Source organism: Vulpes vulpes, chromosome 12, assembly GCF_048418805.1.
Source record: "Vulpes vulpes isolate BD-2025 chromosome 12, VulVul3, whole genome shotgun sequence".
Lineage (NCBI taxonomy): Eukaryota > Metazoa > Chordata > Mammalia > Carnivora > Canidae > Vulpes > Vulpes vulpes.
In genome coordinates, this window is record NC_132791.1 from 74,971,922 (window position 1) to 74,978,050 (window position 6,129).

Consider the following 6,129-nt stretch of genomic DNA (forward strand, 5'->3'; position numbering starts at 1 on the left):
CAATTAGTTCAGTTTTTAACTCTGCAACAAGTTAATAGGCTACTTAAACAGTGTGATAGCAGTCATGAAAGGTATTCCAAGAAACATATGGCCTCTCTACATGGAAATGAAAGTTAATAGGAATGACTATTTTATTTACTGGCATCAAAAATGGTCATCATAGGGATCCCTTGGTGGCTCAGTGATTTAGCACCTGCCTTTGGCCCAGGGCGCAATCCTGGAGTCCCGGGATCGAGTCCCGCATCGGGCTCCCGGCATGGAGCCTGCTTCTCCCTCCTACTGTGTCTCTGCCTCTCTCTCTCTCTCTCTCTCTCTCTCTCTCTCTGCCTATCATAAGTAAATAAATAAATCTTTAAAAATAAATCTTTTTTAAAAAGGTTTTTTAAAAAAAAGTCAGTATAGCGGGGATACAATAACAGTAGTGTTCTGTTGGAGAGAAGGAGGTTGGTGGTGATGGTGATAACAATGGCTGGAGCACACACTGGGAAATGAATATGGAAAATGATCCTACTACCACATGGTGGAGACTATGCCAAGAAAATGGGCCATTTACCTTTTTACCTCAAACTCCACTCCTTTCACAAGGGAAATATTTGTCATGATCAAGATGCTTATGTCATGTATTCAAGAAGGAACAACTCTTCAAAATATACTTGACTCTTCAATTGTATCATTAACTTCATGGATTTGCTACTTAAAATACACAGAACCATAGGTGTCATGGCATATTAAGGCCTTTCAATGATTTACAATTCAGTGTGATTGGGTTTACAATCATATTATTATTACCACCACTCTAGTTATGAGTAAATAGGGCTTTGGGCACTGAACACAGAAAAGTGTTAACAGAAGTGTTCCAAATGGAACAGAGCACACAAACAAGTGAATTTGAGATACTCATGGCAAATTTCAGAGATTTTTATTTCTACCTAGGCCTGATGCTATTTTGATTGCCATGGTTTGTCTCCTAGACTTTCCTGAGGAGCCATGGACACAAACAATGGAAGTTCCACAAAAGATTTCATCCTCCTGGGGTTTTCTGATTGGCCCCAATTAGAACCCATCATTTCTGGGTCTTCATCTTCTATATTGTGACTCTGGTAAGAAACACAACCATCATTCTTGTGTCTTACCTAGACACCCAGCTCCATACTCCCATGTATTTCTTCTTATCTAATTTGTCTTTTCTGGACCTCTGTTATACAACAAGCATTGCCCCCCAGATGCTGGTAAATCTATGGGGTCCAACAAAGTCTATTACCTATAAAGGGTGTGTGCTTCAATCCTTTGTTGCCCTTGACCTGGGATCCACAGAATGTCTTCTCTTGGCTGTGATGGCCTATGACCGCTATGCTGCTGACTGTCAACCTCTTCACTACACAGTAATAATGCACCCTCAGCTTTGCCAGAAGATGGTGCTCACTGCCTGGAGAGGTGGTCTTGGAAGTACCTTAACCGTTTGCTCCTTGACCTTGAATTTGCCAAGATGTGGGCATTGGGGGGTGGATAATTTTTTGTGTGAGATGCCAGCATTGATCAAGATGGCTTGTGTCTATTCAAAAGTAATTGAGGTGACTGTCTTTGCTCTTGGAGAGAATCAAGTCAGCAACAAGGTGGCATAAGGTCCTTAATACATGTGGTTCCCACCTCACAGTAGTAACTCTGTTTTATGGAACAATCATGTACATGTACATGAAGCCATAGAATAGCACATCCCAAGATGAGAAGAAGTTCCTTACTCTCTTTTATTCAATCATCACACCCAGCCTTAACCCTCTGTTCTACACTTTAAAAAACAAAGATGTAGAGAGCACAGTACAGAGAATACTATATATAGAAAAAATGGTCAGCAAAGTCATGAGTTAGATGGAAGAGAGTTAAAGAAATAATATTGACTTTTACCAATAGAAGATGAATCAACTCAGTTATGCAGAGTATTATGTGTTTACCATGTACCAAGAATTTGTATGAGGTACTGACTTTGTAAATAAGTAGGAAGTACTTTATACACTTAAAAAGCTTCAAGACTAATCTGGAAGGGCACTTGACGGGATGAGCACTGGGTGTTATTCTGTATGTTGACAAATTGAACACCAATAAAAAATAAATTTTTTTAAAAAAAGACTAATCTGGGATTACAGATAACTAAACATAGTTATGAAATGTGGTTAAATACAATAATAGAGATATGTACAAAGTATAAAATATTTCACAAATTTAACATAGAATACATAGGGCACTTATTTCTCCCTACCAGAATTAAAACCTTCATGGGAAATAACATTCCCTAGCAGGCATTTGATAACACCAGCAGGGCCTTTGTGCTGGAGACCAACTGCCCAATGATACCCATTCCACCTTCTACCTCAAGTTTTACTGAGCACGGGGCCACCATGCCAATATCACATTTCTGCAGCCAAATTATCTACCCCGAACTATACCCCCAATATCACATTTCTGAATCTGGCCTCCTACCAACACAATACTACAGAAGCAATGTGTGCAACTCCTGAGTTATCTTCTCAAATATTAAATCATTTCCTCTTACTCTTCTCCCTTCCCTTTCTCTTGGCTATAATGTGAATGTAGAGGGTATCTAGCTTTGCCAAAATCCCTAAGAAGGAATGGAACTATAAGATGGAAACAGATCCACCCCTCTAGCATAGCAAAGTCTCCACACTATTATACAATAAAAAACTTATATATCATTTAATATTAATTAGACCACTCTATTTTGAGGTCTCTCTGTTAGAGGAGATTAACTTTCATCCTCCATGACCTGATAAGGAGTTTGGGCTTCTCATGTAAGGTAGTGTGATCCTTGGGTCAGAGCAACAGCATCACCTATCAGTAATGCACACTCTTGAGCCCACCTCAGACCTACTGAGCCAACCATTTGAGAATGACACAGCAATTGATATTTTTAACAAATACTGGAGGTGATCAGGCTAACATTTGAGAACCATTGTTACAGGGAATACAGAGATGCTGAGTCTCTAAAAAGAAAATTAAAATGATCTTGTGGGGCAGCCCCAGGTGGCTCAGTGGTTTAGCGCCACCTTCGGCCCAGGGTGTGATCCTGGAGACCCAGGATCAAGTCCCACATTAGGCTCCCTGCATGGAGCGTGCTTCTCCCTCTGCCTGTGTCTCTGCCTGCCTCACTCTCTCCCTCTGTCTCTGTGTATCTCATGAATAAATAAAATCTTTAAAAATAAATAAATAAAAATAAAAAAATGATCTTGTGCATTTTAATTAATTTCCTTCCTATAAATATATGAGGGGATGTGGGTAACAGTTTCACAAGTCTCTTAGATAAGAGAAATGAATTAAATGAGTTTTGCCTAAATGAAATCAACATAAAATATTTAGAGAATGGAAAGGAGGCAAGATGGTGGAAGAGTAGGGGACCTCATTTTATCTGGTCCCTTGAATTCAGCTAGATACCTATCAAATTATTCTGAACATTTATGAATTCAACTTGAGATGTAAGAAAAGAAAGCTGGAATTCTACAAATAGAAAAGTGACCACTTTTTGCAAGGTAGGAGGTGCAGAGAAGTAAATCTGAGGTTGTATATTGGAAGACAAACAGTGGGGGGAGGAAGCCTCCATAAGCCAGCTATCAGAAAGTGATATAGCCCTAGAGTGCAAAATCAGAAGTTTTAGAAGTCTGCTTCAATGAGAGAAGTCCCTGCCTGAAAGGTATTCAGGTGGTGAAGCAGGGCATAATCATAACTGGGACAGTGTGGTCTCAGGATCCCCAGGGTCACAGAAAGAATAGGGGTGCCAGAGTGCACCAGAGTTCCCAAGCATTGGAGTAGGAAAGCTAGCTACATTCAGTGTGCTAGGGAGTTGGCTCTCAGCTCAGTATTACCTTAACTGCCTACCATGGCATGATTGGGTAACCACTCTGTGCAGGGGCCCTGCGGCACATAAACACAGGGACCCTCTCCCCACCCACCATCTTCCCCAGAGAAAGGCAGACAGGGGTGTGTACCACAGTAGTCGGCAGAGTTCGTGCACATAAAAGTGAAGACTGCTTTTTCCTGAGGGTTTACTGAAAAGAGGGGGCTGTAATTTTTCGGCTCTAGGGCTGGAGATCAGGGCACCACCATTTTTATTTTCATCCTCTAAAGGAACTCAGAAAGCCCTCAGGGAACAAAAGCCACTTAGTGCAACCCAAAGCAACTTACACTGAGCTCGGCCTCCTGGCAAGGGGCAGTGCAACTCTGCTCAAAGACATCTTTGAATCAGCCAAAAGGCTAATTCTGAGACCCAGAGACCAGCTGGAACACAAAGCAAATACCATGTTAATAGAGCACACATAACTGTAAAACACCAGCACTAGGGGAAAATAGTATATAGAATTCAAGGGTTTTTTCACATGATTCTTTTATCTCTCAGTTTTAATTTTTCCTTTTCTTTTATTTCTTTTTCAACTAGTTTCTTATTTTATCAACTCTTTAAGTCTTTTTATTAACTTTCATTTTTATATTTACTTTTTTTTTTTTAAAGGAAAATCCACTTTATTTTTTTTTATTTTTATTTATTTATGATACTCACAGAGAGAGAGAGAGGCAGAGACACAGGCGGAGGGAAAAGCAGGCTCCATGCACCGGGAGCCTGATATGGGATTCGATCCCGGGTCTCCAGGATCGCGCCCTGGGCCAAAGGCAGGCGCCAAACCGCTGCACCACCCAGGGATCCCATTTTTATATTTACATTTTACAGATATATCCTTCATTTTTGGCTTCCCTTCATGGTATTCAATTTCAGTTTTAGTTTATAAATAAATAAATATATATATGTTTTGCTTTCCTTAAAATTTTGGGATTTAGTGTCTTCTAACAAACAACCAAAATATACACAAGACCAAGTGGATCACCCTATTTTATCCACCTAGAAGATTATATTCTCTAATTTTTCTCTTTTTATCCTTTTTTTTCTAACCTCTTCAGATTATCTAGTGTGTATTTCACTTGGTCGTGGGTGATACTTTGTCCATTTGTTCATCCATTCTTCTCTAGGGAAAACGACTAGAAGGAAGAATTCACAACAAAGGGGAAAAAAGGGTAATACTCTCTGCCACAGATCTAATAAATATGGATATAAGTAATATGTCAAAGCTGGAATTCAGGGCAGCCTGGGTGGCTCAGTGGTTTAGCACTGCCTTCAACTCAGGGCATGATCCTGGAGACCTGGGATCAAGTCCCACGTCAGGCTCCCTGCATGGAGCCTGCTTCTCCCTATGCCTGTGTCTCTACCTCTCTCTCTCTCTCTCTCTCTCTCTGTTTCTCATGAATAAATAAATAAAATCTTTTTTAAAAAAAATTTTAAAGCTGGAACTCAAGATGACAATTATAAAGTTACTAGCTGGGCTTGAAAAAAGCATAAAGGACACTAGAGAATCTCTGAATTCAGAAATAAAATCTAATTAGGCCAAAATTTTAAATGCTTAAATTAGATACAGTCTAAAATGAATTCTCTAACAGGTAGGATAAATGAGGCAGAAGAGAGGCAGTGACATAGAAGACAAGATGAAGCAAAAGAAGGAAGTTGAGGGCAAGACAGAAAAACAACTAATGGACCATGAGGGGAGGCTTAAAAAAAAAAATCAGTGATACCGTAAAGTGAAACGATATTAGAATGATCGGGGTCCCAGAGGAAGAGGAAAGAGAGACAGGAGGGCAGAAGGTATATTTGAGCAATCACAGATGAGAACTTCCCTACTCAGGGAAGGAAAGGAAACTTGGGAAAGGAAACAAGCATTTAAATGCAAGAGGTAGAGAGGAGACCCTTAAAATCAATAAAATATATCAATACCCCAACATATAATAGTGAACCTTGCAAATTTCAAAGATAAAGAGAAAATCCTGAAAGCAGCTTGAGACAAGAAGTCCTTAATGTACAGGGGTAAGTAAGAACATTATAAATAAAAATCTTTAAAAGGGGGGGGGCAGCCCAGGTAGCTCAGTGGTTTAGTGCTTCCTTGAGCCCAGGGCCTGATCCTGGAGACCCAGGATCAAGTCCTACATCAGGCTTCCTGCACAAAGCCTGCTTCTCCCTCTGCCTGTGTCTCTGCCTTCTCTCTCTCTCTCTCTCTCTCTCTCTCTCTCTCATAAATAAATAAA

General features: G+C 40.1%; 1 pseudogene; it reads left to right on the forward strand.

The window, feature by feature from the left end:
- Positions 1-409: 409 nt before the first annotated feature.
- LOC112910341 (olfactory receptor 2W1-like) lies at positions 410-1,950 on the forward strand (annotated as a pseudogene).
- Positions 1,951-6,129: the final 4,179 nt, after the last annotated feature.